General features: G+C 39.0%; 1 long non-coding RNA gene across 4 annotated transcripts in view; it reads left to right on the top strand.

Annotated features, from left to right (window-relative positions):
• Positions 1-6,440, top strand: part of LOC129201884 (uncharacterized) — a 53,117-nt gene extending 46,677 nt beyond the window's left edge. For all 4 annotated transcript variants that reach the window (XR_008575519.1, XR_008575522.1, XR_008575521.1 and 1 more), the window contains exons 3-5: positions 599-679; positions 1,097-1,306; positions 1,425-6,440. This is a non-coding gene — a long non-coding RNA (uncharacterized LOC129201884). The remainder of the gene's footprint in view (positions 1-598; positions 680-1,096; positions 1,307-1,424) is intronic.
• The last annotated feature ends 12,312 nt before the right edge of the window (positions 6,441-18,752 follow it).

Below are 18,752 nucleotides of genomic sequence, written 5' to 3'. Positions count from 1 at the left end.
GAAACAGACGCTCACTTTTGTGGAACATTGTTCACTTCTGTGTGAGAAATAAGGGTTACGCAGTTTGAATGACAATAGAAGGAAAATCAGGATTAAATATCTGCAGACATATGCAACACTCACATTACTTGCAATAAGACAACATAAGAATTTAGAAAAATTCCAAGTGCTTCATCTAATGGAGAAGAATATTACACCTCTTTGTGACAGACAAAAAGAAACAGATCAGAAGATGAAACAAACAAACAAAGAACCCCAAACAAAACAAAATGTGGCTACAGAGGTACCAGTGCTTATGGCAGTTTTATTTATACAGACAAAAGAAAGCTCAGACCACTAGTTAATGCAACACTTAGACATTGTCCTTTAAAGCTAAAAGCTATGTTGTTATAAAAAAAAAATTCTTTACCATTTGATATGACATTTCACCATTTCTCCTTTCTCCACTTTTGTATTTTACTTTCTTGTGTTCCTCTACCTTTTCCTTGTATTAACAAAACTCCCTATTCTGCCTGCTTTTCACTGCTTTCCTGCCCCTCTACATCCTCCCTCCAGGTTTGTCCTCTGAATCAAATACTTCTATTGTGTTTTCTCACAGTAAACACATTTATTGAAAGAAAATGGAACCGAGACAGGAGGAAGGAGGCCACAGTCACATAATCTTCCCTCTGTGTGTGAGGTATTGAAGAAAGTGCATATGAACGAATTTCTAAGAAATATAACTAGGGTTAATGATGGTTTGGATTGTCTGATGTTTTATTTTTCAAGCATCCTTGCAATTCTTTTTTCCCTGATGAAGTTCTTCTGGAAAACTTACTCAATTAGTTCCTCATTGTGAGTGAGAAGACAAGGTTTTTTTTCATTATTTTTTTTTCTCAGCAAACTTATGTGAAAGACAAGGAAATCTTGAAAAAGAAAATTGTTACTTATGTCAGGATTTTAGACATATGTATACATTTAAAAAAAACTTGTATGAACAAGACTACATCCCGTCTAAGGGATGGCCTTTCCTAATCTTGTTTATACGAATTCATGTAGAGCAAGGAAGGAGTCAAGAGTTTTGTTTTTCTTTTTTTTTTTTATTATTTTCAAATAGGGTCTGTTTTCCTGTTCGCCTCTGCTCTACCGTCTTTCACAGCCTTGCAAGCGATCGAGGCAACCTTTGGAAAGTTGTGGGAACGGCTGGATTGCAAAACAAAGCTTTGGTGACACGAGAACTCAGCAAATCGTACTCTGAGCGCCGAGATTGGTCGCCTGCGAACGAGCACCGATGTCTGGAAGGAAGCAGGGCCTCAGGAAGGATACGGTGAGGCTGGGGCTTGCAAAGCACATTGTGTCTAGAACTGCAATTGAGACGTTTCATTGCTTTAAGATTGTGTTTCGGTTTTGTCTGCAGAAAGAAAGATTATACTTTTTTGCTTTAGGACTGATACTTCAGGCTTGATAGTCCCCGTGAGTTTCCGGCTCCTTCGTTGCTATGAAGTAAACAAGATGCGAAGATGCCAGTGCATCCCAGGTGCTGGGAACCTTAAAGTCTCGGACTCTTAAGAATGAAGGATCTGCTTTAAAACAACCCTATTTAAGGATAATTTCACTAGTGAATTGCACAGAAAAAACGTGTTCACGTCCTCTGAATTGCCTGGCTCTTAGGTGTGTTTCCCAGAGGAAGTGCTAGTACATCAACTACTACTCTCCTCTTACACAGTTCACCTTTTCCTACAAGTCCAGCCTACCCCCAGGCACTGCAGGCTCACACACAAAAAGGAGTGTTTCTGGAGCCCAGTGCTGTAAGATTGCATAATCGCTCACGCAATTTAGTCAGCGGGGACAGGAGAATGAGGCTCCTGCACTGCCGTTGTGTGTAGCATATGCAGAGGAGTTATGGCTAAATAGCAGCAGCAGCAGCCAATGAAGCATCCGTATTTGCCTGGCCACTCAGATGGACAAAAAGGAGGATTTTTTTCCTGCTTCTTCATGAATGTAAGCAATTATGTCTTGTCTCTGCTGATTGCTGTGTACAGATTACAGATAACTCAGGGCAGAAAACTGTGAGAAGGTAAGAGACTGTGTGAAGCAGATGGAGGTTGGACTTGATGATCTTAGAGGTCTTTTCCAACCTTAAAGATTCTATGGTTCTGTGATTCTATGAGAAATATACTGGAAGGTAGCTTTGGGAGGATGAGACAGAGGAAAGGGAAAGAGTGAGATCATCGCCCTGGAGACTAAAGAGCAACTCAAGACGTCTTCCTATTAGCCAGGATTAGGATGGTAGGGGGAATGCTCTTACACGTTGCTGATAATTTGTCTGCTTTTTTTCGATACATAATAATCATCCATATTATTGGATACAGACTAGGCAATGAACTTCTCCTGTAGTGTTGAAAGCCATAATACAGATGATGTAATGATGACACTTCTTTTCAACTTTGTGGTTTTTCATTTAAAGCAAATGACTGGAAATATTGACCCTGGGTATGCTGGTCCTGACTCCTGATTTCTGACTGCATGCTTATTGATATGAGTTCCAGTATGATGGATCAGCCCCAGCCATTTTTCACAGGGTATGGTAGCAGTACATACTGATTTAATAATTACCTTCAGGAATAATGTAATTTACTTCATAAAAACTTTAAATTTGTCACATAGATTTGCGTACATTTGACAAGAAATATTTTCTATTTTCATTTTTATTCTTGCATTTAGTCACTCTAAAAGTGCATTTAGTTGCTTTAAAAGTATCTCAAGTCACTTCCAGCAATCTCAAACCTATACAGATTAGCAGAACAATCTCTGCGTGTTACTCAAACTGAAATTCTTCATATTGAGAGTACGTAATGACAGTACTAAGGCAGTTCAGTTAATATTTGACTACTGTCTGTGGTTTTCTTATCATAACTATTTTTCTTGTCACATGCTTCTATAAATCTGGGTAGACATATATACTCTTGTAAAAATAAAAACAGCACTTTAAAATCTCTAAATTAATAATCTAAAATAGAAAATGTTATGTATTCTATTTTACTTTCCCAATATAATTCCCAGTGAAAGAAAGAAAATTGAACAGCTTTATTCCATGGTATTCCTGTATTATGGGAACAATATATTCTTAAGCACTCCATGCATCTGAAATTTCTCTCGATGTGGCCCATTTATTTTAATTTGGGTCTGTCAGTGGAAAAAAAGAAGTAATTAAACTTGTGACTAGCATGGAGAAACATTTTATGTCCTAACACTGTAGCTTGATACCCAGTAGTTTCTTTATATTTCTTCCAGTTGTCAGATCAAAGTCTCTCAAGTACTATAACTCAGCCATGCTTTGATTAATTACTTCACACAATGAATTTGCAAATTATATTTCTGAAGTGATTTATGTACTTTTTAACTTCAATCGCACACACTCTCCCTTCGTTTTGGTTGTTTGGTTGTTTTTTTCTATTCCAATCTTTGTTCACTAATGTAGTCAGTCCACACCTTGGAAAAATATTTGTGAAAAATAACTGATATTATTTTATGCTTAACAAATTGGTATAAACGGAGGTTGCCAGTAAAGAACAAAATCTTACCTGAACAGTGCAATTAAACAGAACTCTAAGAATCACTTACATTGCAGTCACCCACCAGCACTCCTAGTCAGGTCTTCAGCCTCAGTGCTTCGTATAAATACATGAAGTCCCTCCCTAAAAATTCCCAGCTGCAGGTCTTGTCTAGGCTGGGGTTTTGTTCGAGATAGGGCTACTGGAATAGCTGAGCTAAGGCAACCTTTAAAATACATGTTCAAACCAAACATTTGGTTACTGTAGTCAGACATTGGTAAATAGTATTTAGAGAAGTAATAACTTGCCTGCACCAGTGATGTGCTTGTCTGGGCAAAGTTTAATATTTACATTTGTGGTTTCATTCTACAGTCTCACATGGCATACTGCTGTTCACGTTCAGTCCATCTGTAGTACATAGTGGTATCTAATGTCTGTTTAGTGGTATTGTGTTTATAGGTATAAATATCCATGCCTTCCCTACAACTTGATCTGCCAAGCTTCTGAAGGAGTGCTATGAGGAAATTTCTCTTGTTACCCCTATCTGATACCCTTAGCTCTGAATGTTTGAACAGGGCACCCATTCGCATCCTTTAGAAGTCATTTTCGTCTAGGTGCTGCTTTGTTTTTTATCCAGGTGTCAACCAAACAAGGACGTGTGGGTGGAAGTAAAGGAACACTAGTAGGGTCCTGATTGCAGACATGTAGCTGGGATACCATCCCAAATGCTCTCATTCCTTCGCACAGCTGCAATGTAACTGTTTTGTCCATCCATATAAGAAACCACACTGAGTGAAATGGGCTGAAATCTTGCAGATTGGAACTATTCATTCACTCCCTGGCTTCCTTTTGAAGTATGCTAATAGCTCTCCATCAAACAAAACCCAGCTATGGTTTGGGGGATAGTTCACTTTGAAAGCCCCTCATTATAGGAAAAATAGACAAGATTTCAATAAATTTGGTTATTTGATGCTCCTGGCAAATTTTGCACTCTCAAACACTCCAAATGCCTTCACATCATGCCCCAGGACCTGCAACAACTTCCTTAGTATGTGACGCATAACTGCCATCTGTGCTGGTGGACTGCAGTGTTGATCTCACAATACATTGAACACTTTGAACTGGAAAAAAACATGCAAATAAAAAAAAATAAAAAAATTGTGTTCTAGAACCACCACAGTGGGGCAGAGGGGAGACCTGTAGCAAATGCCATGCACTGTGGATGAGGCCAGTCTGGTGGGGACAACCAAGTAATGCCTATGAAGGCACGGTGCAGCGCCTGACCCAGAGGTGAACGATCGCTCCCTGGGAGAGGTGCGTTTACCCATATAGATATAACACAGTCTGAACAAGCCGTCTAGCCCAGAGTCGTGTCTCCAACGACAGCTAGTAGTGGAGGCATGAGGTAACAGGTATGCATTTTAGTCAAACTTAGAGTGATACTTCTCCTTGTATGGCTTCCCTGTCCTAGATTGCTTGTGATTTCTACCTTCAATTTTAAATAGCTCCATTAGTTCTGGGTCGGATCCCGGACACTGGTAGAGACAGGTCTATTTCCATTTGTCAGAAAATATTTTTCAGATAAATTTTCCTAGTGTTTCTGAAATTCTCTGATATTCTAAAAATCTGTAGCTGTTTCAGAAGACTGAAACCTTTTATAACTCCTGTGCAAAAGAGTTTCCTATTATATTGATATTTTTTCTACTGAAATGCTAATTTCACCTAAAAACCGAACTTGGACAACTGATAAGGAGAGTACATGTATAGGAATACCCTTTACAGACTGCTTGATTTGGTCACTAAAACATAAGCAGAGGAATTGTAATTTCCTTAGTTTAAATCTTGCCATTGCCTCATTTAATACTGTGTTCATGGCACCTGTCAAACTTTACTTTAACATTAATAGGGACTCACCTTGTGCGCAGCTGCACAACATCTTTATAAGATAGGGCATAGCATTGCCTCCATTTTTTAAAAAAGCAAACCCAGCTGCCTCAGACCGAATGGTCATGGTCATAAAAAGGATTCTGCACGTGCGATACATTTTCCCATGACTCTCCCAAAGCGTACAAAAAATACAGATCACAAGATTGTTTCTATTGCAAGGTCCCAAATCAAGAAACAAGAATGTCAGCAAGCTAAGTGCCAGCTTTGCATGAAATAAGAGTCATAGGAGGGATCCTTAAAAAGTGGATAGGTTGATTTTTACATAGGGACCATTATAAAATCCTCTCTTTACGAAAAGAAAATTAGTGTCTCCATCTCTGAGACCAGACATGAGAAATCAGTGGACCTAGCATAGTAAAAAGGCATTTTAGAATGCTTATTATTAGGATATCAATGTCTCTTGCGTATTGAAGCAGGACATCCAAGTGTGATGTTCTTCAGCCACGTCACAAGTATGTCAAAAGACTACTATCATTGCAGAACAAATCAAAATAGATAATACATTCCTGGAAGGACCTCATATTTCTTAAAGTAGCATTCATTCATCTTGTGTTTGTTTTTCAGCGTATCTGTTTTTCATGCGTATCTGTGATGATCTTTGTAAAGGAGCTGCTGTGATACATGAAATGTACTGCCTTATAAACAAAAATGAAAAAGTTCAAAAGTAATTATTTCTTTGTATCTGTTGCTACCTCTGTGTGTGTAAATTCCTCTCTTGCTTGTTAAATATTGTGAAATCTACCTGAAAATATTTTGTTGACATTTTTCAATAATTTATATTTTAGCATTTCATGTAATTTATGTTGTTCTCCCCCTTCAGTTTACAAGTTGTTTCTTAATAAAGGAAATATTATTAAAAAAAAAGCCAAAACTAAGACAATATGCTAACCCCCCCAAATCTTCATCTGTAATTCATGGTAATGTTTGATCTAGAAAAATAAAACAATAATGGCAGAAAAATCATTGATATGGCCTATTCCATTACAGAGTACAGAATTATTGTTGCTTGTATAGACACTGGAACTGACACTACGACCTGGATTCAAAGAGTACGTATGTCTTCAGCTACACCAGTTACAGTCCTTTCCCGGAAAAGAGGGGTTGGCTCAAATTCTACACATCCTGGTTTGTCTCATGACTGTAGCATGTAAGGTTAAATGCATGTGTAAACCTCTGAAGACTGATTCCTTAATGGTGAGAATGTCTTTTGATAATTTTTAGCATGTAAAATTCAGCTCTTGCATAAATCTTCTCCAAACCAGAGTGTGTTAAATCCAAATTAAAGCTAGCCATCTCCAATATATAATAACAATCTGTTGAATTAATAGATGTTTATCTTCCTCAATAAATTTTATTTCTTATCTTCTTATCAGAAGAAAGTCTGATAGAATGCCTATTATCCTAGATTTATTTTATTTTTTTTTTAAATAGATAATATTTCTTTTGAAACATCACCTAGTTGGGAGGGAGAGACCGGTTAAAGCCATTTCTTTTACTTTAGTAAAAGAAACTTTAATTTGGCCTTTCACACGCTTTCCTTCCCCAGTACCTAAACAACACTCCCATCCCCGGGGACTGACAGCTGATTGTCTGTAGGAGAAAATCAGTCAGCTGGAGAACCAAGACCAGTTTCTTTGTTTCAATAGCAACATCCAAACAAGAATTGGCTTCCACACTTTTGCCAGCACAACTATCAAACCTGACGTGTGTGGGAAATCATCTGTTTTTACATACAAGGACTCTCAATTGGTTTAAATTGGCGCTGTGCTGCTGAATGATTCTGTGCTGATTTAGACAAGCTGAGGATTTGGCCGTTCTTATCTGAAAGACGAAAACGGATTTAAAACTCAAAGATATGAGCACACACTTATTTGTGCTGAACGTGGTGGTTTTTTTATAATGAGTTTCCAAAATCCTGGAGAAAGGTTTGTTGGCTGCCCCCACAGCCTTAAGTGCACTTGAATACCAGCGGAAAAAGGCTCAGGCCATGACAGAGGAAGCAACTTATTGACAAAGCAACTCTTCTCTGAAGGACCAGAGAAAATAACCCTGAAACATCTGGTTTCCGTTTAGTCCGGAAGCCCAGAAAAGTTGCCTTCCACTTAATTTTGGCATTTAGGATATGCAAGCATCTATTTTTGTCTGGTTTCCAAAAGAAGTGAAGCTGCTGTCACCATATTGCCTGTCACTCTGCTCACTCTCATTTTTCTCTTCTTAATAACTTTGGAACCCACTGGCCAACTTCCAAATCAGACAGAGAGGTAGATGTATGAAAGATACAGACTTCTCACGTCGTTCTCGAACATAGCAGCCAAGTAGAGAACCTGCTTAATGCCCTTAGTGACGATAAGGGATGGGGCATGAACTCAGGAAAAGATCGGAGAACTTGGGAAAAGTATCTTGTGAATGGCTTAACTGGAGAGGGAGAAAAAAAAACAAACAAAAACCCAAAGCAAATCAAAATCATCCTAGTCATTGTAATTTTTTTTGGAGATCAAGAAACCTACACATGATGTTACTCAGAGCTAACAGGCTGGTCCTCTGACGTCTGATAAGGCACAAACACTGACTCGAGTTTTCCCCGCAGTTAGGACATATAATTGTCTTTCTGCTGCATGGACTACCCAGTATATAAAAAGTATATACAAAAATTAAGTTGCTGCTTTATTCTAATTCAGTTTAAACAGAAAAGAACCACGATACAAATCTGTTGGAAACTAGGCTTTTGGGGTTTGGAGTCTCACCTTAGATCATGAGGTAGGTGTGGGTCAAAATTAGAGGAGTTCTGTCCATTAGGGCTTTTACAATCATACCTGTTCAGAATCTCTTAATTTCTTTATGTTTAGCAGTTTAACTGCTTGTTCTTATTCAAATCTCTTCCTAAAGCATTTTCTCTGTTTTGTCTTTTAACATTTAACCCACAACATAAAACGAATGATATTCATATTCATCACCTATTTCAAAGGATATCAGCACTGAGTGAACTGTCGCAGCCTTCCGTGTAAGTGTATCCTCACATACTATGAGGGACATTAGGCCAAAACCCGTTTTCCTTCCATTTTTGCCAGATACTACAGAGAACTTTGGACATGAACTGCGTGATTAGACTGAAACTTCATGGACTTTGGGAAGAAAGGCGGGTTAACATTAGACTGGAACAAAAATTTGTTTCTTGCTGCATTATTAGTCTTTTCCCAAGTTATGGATGTTTGTTGTTTGTTTGGGTTTGTTTGTTTTTTTTTTTTTTTTTAAATTAATACTGCTCACTTGAGCAAGACTGTTTATATTTTCTAGCCCCGCAGTTTTTATTTCTTTGCTCCTTTGGTCTGGCACTTTTTTGGCATGCTTAGGTAAAGCCAAGGCATTAACATAAGAAGTCTCCAAGGACTGGACCGAGAGGAGCAGGCTCCCCTCCGCACACCCGCAGGTCTGTGTCTCGAGAGCGACAAGTGGTTTTAGGCAACTTGTCCACTCCTCTGCCGCAGGACCAGAGCCCCCATGTTCCCAGTGCAGTGTGGGGGCTTCTGCCTTCTGTGCTGAGTGGAGAAAGAGCAGAAGAAGGAGACCTCTATGCATCTGCAGCCCCTCACCATGGGCTTGAGCTCATCCCTGACCTAGCCCGAGGTATGTAATCTTGCTGTATGATCTGATGCAGAATGCGGTTTGGCTTCCATTTCCTCATTCATATTAGGCTATTGTCTCTATGTTTAATGAAAACTTCAAATTCTGAGCAAATCTGGGGATTCTGAGCAAATCTTTTTGGGTCCTGTTTCCCTGCATGTTCTCCTGCAGTCTTGTGGACATAAACAGCTCTTACCTTGCCATCCCTGCCTTACTGTTCCTCCCATGCATTGCTCCCTGTATGGCTCTGCTACGATTGTTTATGAGGCAGAGTAAGCACTAGACTAGAATAAAGGAAAAATAACTTTTCTTTTGTGAGCATTTTGGGTTTTGTTTGTTGTTTGTTTTCTGTTTGTTTGTTTGTTTGTTTGTTTGTTTGTTTTTAAACCCGGATGGTTCTCTGACCTGACTCACCATGCCCAACTGAAGGGATAGACTGGAGGCAGCTTTATTGCAGGGAAATAAAGAGACATTTAAGTCAGCCTTATCTCTGAGAAGGATGTAACCACAGTGTTAGAGGAGGACACTGAGCACTGTGAGCCTGCACTTGTTGAATTTACTGAGATATTTACTCTGAAATTTATCGTTTCCTGTGGTGGACAGTCTTAATCTGTCCTTTATTGTACAAATGCCTCAGATTGGGAAAATGTTTAGACAACACTGAGCAAACTGTGATTGCTTGGAAGATAATTGCATTTTTTTTCCTCCATTATCTATTAATCTTTAAGCTCCTCCATGATATCTATTTTGGTGTTCATGAATAAAATAAAATGGGAGGAATGAGTGAAATTTCCTGTGTATGGATATTAAATACCTGCTCTGAAGGGAGGCCTTTATATTCAGATCCCGTCCCTTCTGTAAAACACTCCCCATGGTATACCATTATGTTAAACCAATAAAGAGGAAAATGGTATTCCACACACATGTGAGCTAATAGCAACTGGCATGCAGAACATAAACACCACAGTGGGTCACACTAAGGCAGACTGGCAAGCCGCTGTGCTAGCTTAGTTTCCAAATGCCTGAAGATAATTGCCCCAGTATATCCATGCAAAACTTACAAAGAAAAAAATAAGATTATCCCAAGCATGAAACTAGCTGGAAAATTACTCAGCAGTGTTATTGAAAACTCATTTTACCTGCTGTGATATTTAGCTAATATGATTAGCAACATTAAGATGAAGACTTCTGCTATAGTTTGGAAATAGACTCCAACCTACCTATCATGGTGGGAAATTTATTTTGTTCTGTAACATATCAGCATTTCCTGCCTGCATGAAATCTCTTAAGCATCCACCTCTACTTTCTTATATCACTAGTGTCAAATTCAGCACTGATTCATGAGCAATGTATAGTTCAGAACCTCCACACTCAGTGACAATGGTAAGAACAGTAAGAGAAGCATTATTTCAATAATTAATTACATGGAGCAAAGGTGAAAATCTTTTTAAAATGATTTACAATAGACTTGCATAAGCAAAATATTATTTCCATGCTGAGCTCATTTTCAGGCTTTTGCATAGGTGAAGTCTATTCTATTTTATGGGTATATAAGAAGTTGAAATGCTGATGCCTGTTTTTAATAAGATATAAAACCAGTTTTCCCTTTTCTTGAAACTATTTCCTCACACTTCAGTCCTCACTGACCATACCATCCTCCTGCTTAATTTGGTAATTACACCTCCCTCTTTCTTACAAAGTCTATAATAATATCAATGATTATAATAAAATAATATCATGTAACTATAGCACCTGAGGCCTGCAGCCGTAACAAAGACCTCATGTGGTGAGGTCTTTAAAAAAAAGCACAGAACTGGAAATTAGTTTTCCCTTTCACAGTTTCTCAAGAGAATACATTGTAAGACGAGAGATAACAGATAATACACACTTATGGGGAAACTGCAAGAGAACAATGATATCAAATAAGGCATGTATGTGTAAAGATCAGGCTATCGCTGAATGAGGTAGTGTCCACTTTGATAATTTAAATACTAATACATCTACTAACTTGAAGATCAGAGGGTTAAAATGCCTTTTTGTAAAGTGTATTAAAAATCGACCATATAACAGGTGAAAGCTTGTGAATTTAGTTCACAGAAGGCAGAAACTTTTCAAGACTGTTGGTACATTTGTAGGAAGTCTAATAAGTGCTAGGGAATGGTTCAGTTAAGGCACCCAAAGACTTGGGTGGGGATGAGGTACACAGGCTTCTTGTACAAAAACATGGAGAAAGTTAGGTGTCTTTCAATAGAGAGAGCTTCCTGGGGTCAGTAAATGGGTGTAATTCTGCCTGAGTCTAACCAGTTGGAAGGCTGGGGATACGTCTCAAATCTCACTCACTGGTTTTCTCACTTGCAGTTTCTAGAGATGCTCCTTTTCGTGTGCAATCTGCAGCCCTGAATGCAAGCTCTGTCCGGCAGGCAGGAACACACGGCATTTTAAAAAGGAGTGGCTCATTTTTGCCTATTGTTTTTAACAGAGCTTTAACACCTCCCTCTGTGCCTATGTGTGTATATACACATATATAAGTAGACATTTGGTTCTAGGGACCAGAATTCAGATCTCCTCTTGCAAACCAAGTGCTCCAACTGTGAGGTTACAGCCGGCCTTCATCTGTTGTTCTTTCCTTCCATAGAGTCACAGAATCACAGAAAAACTGAGGTTGGAATGGACTTCCTGAGGTCATCATCTCCAGTCCCCTCCACAAAGCAGGATCTGTTAGATCAGGTTGCTGGGAGACTTGCCCAGTAAATTTTTTAGTATCTCCAAAGGTAGTGATTTCTGGGCAACCTGCTCAGGTGTCCGACCATCTCCATGGTACATTTTCCCCCTCTTACTTCTAAAGAGAATTTCCTGTTTTCCAACTTGTGCACATAGTTTCTCATGCCATCAGTGTGTGAGATGTTCACTGCTCTTCCTCTGGGAACAGCCTGGCTATATCACCTCTGCATCCTTCCATTTGGCAGCTGCAGAGAGCAGTAAGATTTCCCCTTCACCACCTTCTCTCAAGGCTGAACAAACCCAGTTCTCTTGGCTTCTCATATGCCATGTACTCACCTTACTGCCTCTCTGGACTTGCTCCAGTCTCTCAACATCTTTCTTGCAGAGAGGTGCCTAAAACTGGACAGTGCAGATGCAGCCTCCCAAGTGCCAAATAAAGGGGAATAAAGACTTCTTTTGACCTGCTGGCTGCAATTAACTATTGTGCACAGTGGCACTACTTCAACAGCATTGGTTTGAGACTACCCTTATTTTAAATTATCTGTATCCTGGTGGTTAGAGCATTCTCTAGGGGAGATGATAGTTGTGGAATTGCCTTGGTTCAATAGGGGAGGCAGCTGGATCTATTTTCTATGTCCTGGCGGAATGTAACAATCGTTAGGTTTTATCTTAAAGGGAAGCAGCACACTATGTGGGTCTTAATGCTGTGTGTGGATACTAGATATGCTCTGAGAATGTTTATTGGATCATGATGTCAAAACAGGTAGAGAAGCATCTGATATTTTTATTCTGCTCTGGTTTAGGTAAGAGGAATGTATTTGTTAACAGTCCTGTGAAAGCAGAGATACTTCTCTGCATTCTGGACTACCACAAAACTCCATGTACTTACCAAAGGAGTTTAGGTAGCTCCAGGATTAGGCAGCAGCTGAAAACAGCTTTTCAGAATACTACATCTTTGTCATATATGCCTAAATTCTGCTTAAATCCAATGCCTGAGCTACCTCTGCTTTCAACTTGCACTGCCCTTAAGGATATCGCAAAACACGGTTCATAGATAGCCAACACAAGCTTTCCCCAAAAAAAGGGCAAGAGACTAAAGGCTGACTATACCAAATAGTCATAGAGTCAATCAGTATTTGGTGTGTCTTGAGGCTTCCCAACATCTTAAGTCACTGGGCAGCATCTTTCTAAGTGCTTCTGGATAGTAAGCTCCCCACCAATTTTTGTATATATTCAACCCCTCTCTCAGCCTGTTTCTGGGTGGGTCTACCCTTTCCACATGGAGCAGCGTGCCTACTGAAGCAATGTGCTGTTGCCAAGGAGCTGCAGAAGAAAAGAGTGTGAGCAGGAGCCAGTCCCAGCTTAATACTCCGGACTTTGCAATCCCCTTCCTTCAGAGCTGGGATGGTCCACTGCTGGCATGTGCAGAGCCAAAGGCAGGGTTAAAAGTGAGGGCAATGGTGCCATGGGCACGCGTTGCTGGGGCTGGGGAGCCTGCTAAGCCTTGGCAAGCTGAACTGTTTGCAGAGCAGGTGCTTGCAGGGGTGGTTGTGCCAGGGGCTCTAAGCTAGCTTCGGCTGGCCACACCACTCTGACGGCTAACGTGAGGTCAAGTGACCTCTTTCAGAACAGACCAGGATTTGAACGGTCCCACAGTCCTCCTCTCAGTCAAGCTCTCTCACGGATATGGTTGATTTTCCTTTTAAATAAAACAGCATTGACTTTAGTAACACACTTTTAATTTACCTACGACTTTATCAATGTTATCAGCTGGATCTTAAAACAAATGCATGTTTTTGTATGAAATTGCATGCGATTTAGTCCTTTATCTCTGCTCTAAGGAACAGTACTGACTAAACAGAAACACCGGACAACAGTAGATGAAACTCCAGTTGCTTATTTGCTGCATTTTTATGTTACTGTCTGAGAAGATTTAAAGGGTGGACCTCCTCTTGTCCCTCTGCTTCAACTACAGGCAGGAAAGTGCTTCAGCAGTCAGTCACGTTTCTCTTGTTTACTCTCATCAAGACCTTTCTGTTGCGTAATTCTTTTGTTTTCCACTGTTGTAATCTCTGATGCACATGGATCCCGGACAATGTAGATGACCCGTGTGGGATGCATGAGGTTCTCTGTCAAGATATTGTTGTCCCTCGCTGGCTGGGATCCAGGTTTAGTACTAAGCAGAAAAAAAAAAAAGAAAAAAAAGAACAATGGAGACAAATTTAGATGCTGTTGGGAAAAAGAGTCCAGCACACTGTCCATCCCAGCCCTTTGAAGCGACGCCCACAAAGCAGTTTCCTTTGACTTTCTCAGGGATTCCCAGATACTCACCGCAACTTATGCAACCAAAGCAGACACCACCTGACTAACATTTGGCTAACCCTTTGCAACCTCATTCCAAATGCAAGCTATGAAACAAAGCTTGCTGTCGTAACTTAGAGCCTCGCCATGTGCACGCTGAACACAACTGGAAACAGCCGGAGCGCTGATGTTGGTACGAGAGGTAGGGAGGCAAACCGGAGCCCTGGCTGCACTGACTTCCCTGCAGGGCATTACCGGCAGTGCTCTTCAAGCAACAGTGCTCCCTAGGCCTGAATTTAATTTTGCAAGTACAAGGGCCTCCGCAAAGACTGACATTCCTGCTAATAGGAATATTAAAATACTATAAAATACTGCTCATCAGTGACTTTGTATATTGATTTATTATTTTGATTAATAGCTTAGTTACATAATTGTCTTTCAAAGGCCCCATCGAGGTATTAGTAGCTATATTGATCACTACGTCCAATTCTATAATACTAGCTTTTCTATATAGACGTGATGTTTAATTGTTTAAAAGGAGGAAGACATGGTGCTTGCATGAAGCAAGCTTCTTCAGTCAAATTCTGAGGTCTGCTTTGTATTGTTCTGGAGCGGCTCATTTTTTGAGGGTTCTTTCTCTATGTTTTGAAGATTCACATTCAGTTACTGATGAAATACTTCTCTTCGGAGAAAAAGTCTGTGTAACATGTTTTTGAGTGGTATATTTGGGCATATAATATGAGCACCTTAAGTAATGGAAATGCATGTTCCTTTTTCATTGTGTGCTTATAAAAGTCAAACCCTGAGTAATGTAATTTTATGTAAGTAAAGCTATACATAAAAATAGTATTAAGTGCCTTGTCTAATTGGTAAAAAATAAGGGAAAATTTCAGTTTGTCATTCAGACACTCAAATCACTGCGCTAAATTGTTGTAGGGAATATTAGACTAATTTGAGACCATGTCTGCTGTTGTAACTATGAATATAATAAATTTAGATACTGGCAGACTACAGGTACTTTCTTTTTTTTGTTAATTACTTTGTTTTAAAAAATGGAAGTGTAATTTGTATTTACATTGCAATTCTTATCCAAGAGGTTACCATGACAATTTTGATCTGCTGACAGAGGTAGCCCAAAGTAACATTTGCCAATGCAGCGCAAGACTTTTAATTGTTTTCAGTTTTTAAAGTTGTAAAATGTTGTTTTGGGTCACATCTTGTGAATTTTAGTCTCATTAGTTAAGTTGTTTTGTCCTAAAGTAATAGATTTTTTTGACACGGTAACGTAACTTTCATTTTAACATCATGCAATTGAAATATTTAGGGTTTTTTTTTCATTTCAAACTGGTATTTTGGTATAAAGTTTATTTTTAAGATTTTTTAAAAATTAAATCACTTTGTTTCATGTAAAAAAAATATCATCCAGTTGCAAAGTATTTTCTTTTTCTTTTCATTTTGTCACAAACATATACAAAATGAATTATAAGTAGGTCACAAATTTTCTTTGTGACCTACAGAAAAAAAAAGTACTCTCACCAATCCAGTCATAATTTGTTCTTTAATGCACCGTTTCTCTATGGGTGAAAACCTCTTAGGGCTGAAATTTGCATGATAGGATTTAGGTTTTTTGGGTTTGAAGGCAGGTAGTATTTTTCTATTTCTCTCATTCTGATATCAAACCATGTCACAAAAAAAAATTTCCATCATTTAATGGAAAAATATTGGGGTGGAGAGTTAAAGTGAAGAGCTTGAATAGCATCCCAGTTGGAAAGTGAATGAATAGCTATCAGAAAGGTTTCAGCTGGAGTTCCAAGCTGGCAAGCTATTTCAGGACACACCAGTCTTCAAGGATTTCAACAGTACCACGAGACCCATAAAATGATTTGATACATAATTTGGTGAAATTTGAAAGCTTTTCCTGTGCAGATGTTTTGCTTATCTGACTATAATAACTATTTGACCTTAACCTTGGTAAATAGGTATTGTACGTGTTTCTAATCAGTGTGTGTATGTTGTTTTCATTTTATTTTTAACTTGAATGTCTGTCATTTAATACAAACCTATGCCTTTAAAAGTACCAAACTTTATTAATCCACTTAAAGGCTTAACCATCTATAAAAATGTACTATGCAAATTGGACTTTTTCCCTTCTTCAGTCATCACAGCCAAGCACATAAAGCTCAGGGAAATTTATGCATTTTGACCATCTCTAAATCGTTAGAGGCCAAACCAATTAAAATAGCAATCAGTGACCAAGAAAACCCTTTGCTCTCTAAAGGTTTTTTTTCCTTGGTATTCTAATTATTTAATTCAAGCTTGTTACGTTCAGCTCTGCTGGATGCTCTACAGTCTGAATTCATTCTGCCTTGTTTAATTTGCCTTTTTCCTCTGCCACTGGATTGTTAGCTCTCAAGATGAGAACGGAGCACCAACTCACCGCTGCATAGTATGAGCAGAAGCTGTTTCTTAAACTGTTAAAAAGATAGGATGGTCCTTTGGATTTGACGTTTGGGATAGAGTTTTTGTGCTTGGTTTAATTGCTTTCCATTATCCCTAAGTTTTCCCACTTGTAAGACTGGACTCCTCCCATTTTATACAGTGTTTAGACGTCTTAAAAAAACCTCTAACCAACATGTACAGTCTATTATATTCATTTTTCACTGACTTCAGTGGAGTCAATGTTTGTCTCTGTGGCCTGTGGAGTCCATGAGATCTCTGGATGTGACCACCGTGGAAGTGGGAAGGAACTCCAAACATATCTGAAGGTTCTTTTCAAAAGTGGCATCCCAGAGCGAGCTGGAGAGACAAACATATTATTCTCAAAATCTGTAACAAACCCAGCTCACTGAAAGGCAGCATTTTCCCTAAGTTTTTAATAGTCTTCCTGTTTAGCAATTGCACAGGTTTAAACCCTCAGCGTAATGTTTATTCTGTTGGAAAAGGCGACAGAGGCATTTAACTCTGGTGTCACTTTTACTGTCAATTATTTCATCCCTTGTGCAAGATCTGGTCTCTGAAGTCTTCACTGGGAAGAGGTTGAAAATTCTAGTACTGGGCAGTTTTTTTATGTCTGTGTCATTCATGAGGTATATGATGTTATACTTCTATATGCAAAAGATGCATCTTTTATGATAAGATAGCTCTCCTGATGTCTTGAAGTGTCCTGAACTCATTACAGCTTTTGACTTGTTCCAGCCTTCAGATTAAAATGATTCAGGTTACATCATTTTAAACTGCACAAAGGGTCAAGAGACCGTATCATTTCAATGAGGCCACAGTTCATTTGCTTTGGCTCAGGAAAGCCAGAGGATGAAATACATATTAATAGTCACAGTTTGAAAGAAGGATTGCAGCTTTGGTATTACAATGAAGCGAAACATTTCATACATGATGCAGCAAAACAGCCGCTGGATTTTTGCCAGTTTGAAGGGGATAGACAGTGAGAGAGAATGAAGAAAAAAAATATAATTAAAAAATGCACCTGCTACCTAAAGCTTTTTTAAAAGTTTTCATTGTGGGGAGAAGCAATATTTGCTTTTTGCTTCATGGAGTTGAAATCAATCCATTAAGAAGGTGGGAGAAAATATTAATAGGTAAATTCAGCATGCTGACTCCTTCATGTAGTTAATGTGCTTAATCTTACCTAGGTGATGAGCTGCATTTACACTGAGAATGAGTGGAGAGACAGGAAGAGAGGTTAAATATGTGGTTAGGGGAACAAAGTTAATGAAAGCATATTACAGGATTTTACAAAAAACATATATTACTGTTCATTTAATTTAGTCCTTGGGACAATTACATCCCTGGTGTAATCTCATTAAGCTAATGAGATCACATCAGGGCTGAATTTGGCTCTTGTATTCGAAGTTTCAAAATGGTGGTGTTATTGTAATTTTCTTCTTTGCTTAGAATGCGAATGAGCTTCGGAAGCCTGAGAAAAGAGTATTTATCAGGATGATGGAGACCTGTGAGATAGGGAGGATGCAGAGTGGAATATTGAGCTAGTTCATTTTTAGCTCTCATTGTCCTTGTCCAAATCATTATTTAAAGTTTGTCTGTTAGCTTTGCACTTCTGTATGTGGAGGAACTGTTGCCATCTGAAATCCAGAGTCTTAAAGATGAAAGGCACCTACCTCTCCCTAAAAAGTGGCTAGGCTCACCTTCAGGCGTGACTGACACCCTCAAAGTCATCCTCAGCTGCACTGAGCCACTTCAATACCTTGTCAACATTTGAGTTTCTAAGCATACACAGCTTGGATGGTGTCTTAGATAGCCGCTGTGCCTCCTGACCATCCCACAGTACGTTTCCTAACTGAAACAAAAGCTTCCCAGCCTCCAAAATATGGTTACTCAAATGCACTGTCCACCTACTTCTGTCTCCTGTGAGCTTGATGCATGAAACATGCACAACACACTTCTGCTGATTTCTGGGTTTTGTCCTTGACAGTAACATGTTTGAGTTGACTGTAACAAGCTGTATCCAAGTCCTTTCTTTTGATGACAGGATTTCAAACTGGACTTTGTGAGAGCTCCAGCCATCAAGCTGTTGGATTTTTATTTCACATAAGTGATGAGGTAGTCACTGGGGCTGAGACTTGCACCAGCATCTTGGGTATGTGTCTTAAGCAC

The sequence above is a fragment of the Grus americana genome, chromosome 1 (genome assembly GCF_028858705.1).
Source record: "Grus americana isolate bGruAme1 chromosome 1, bGruAme1.mat, whole genome shotgun sequence".
In the NCBI taxonomy this organism is placed as follows: domain Eukaryota; kingdom Metazoa; phylum Chordata; class Aves; order Gruiformes; family Gruidae; genus Grus; species Grus americana.
Note: the sequence above shows the minus strand (reverse complement) of the source record. Positions and strands in the feature narration are given on the sequence as shown.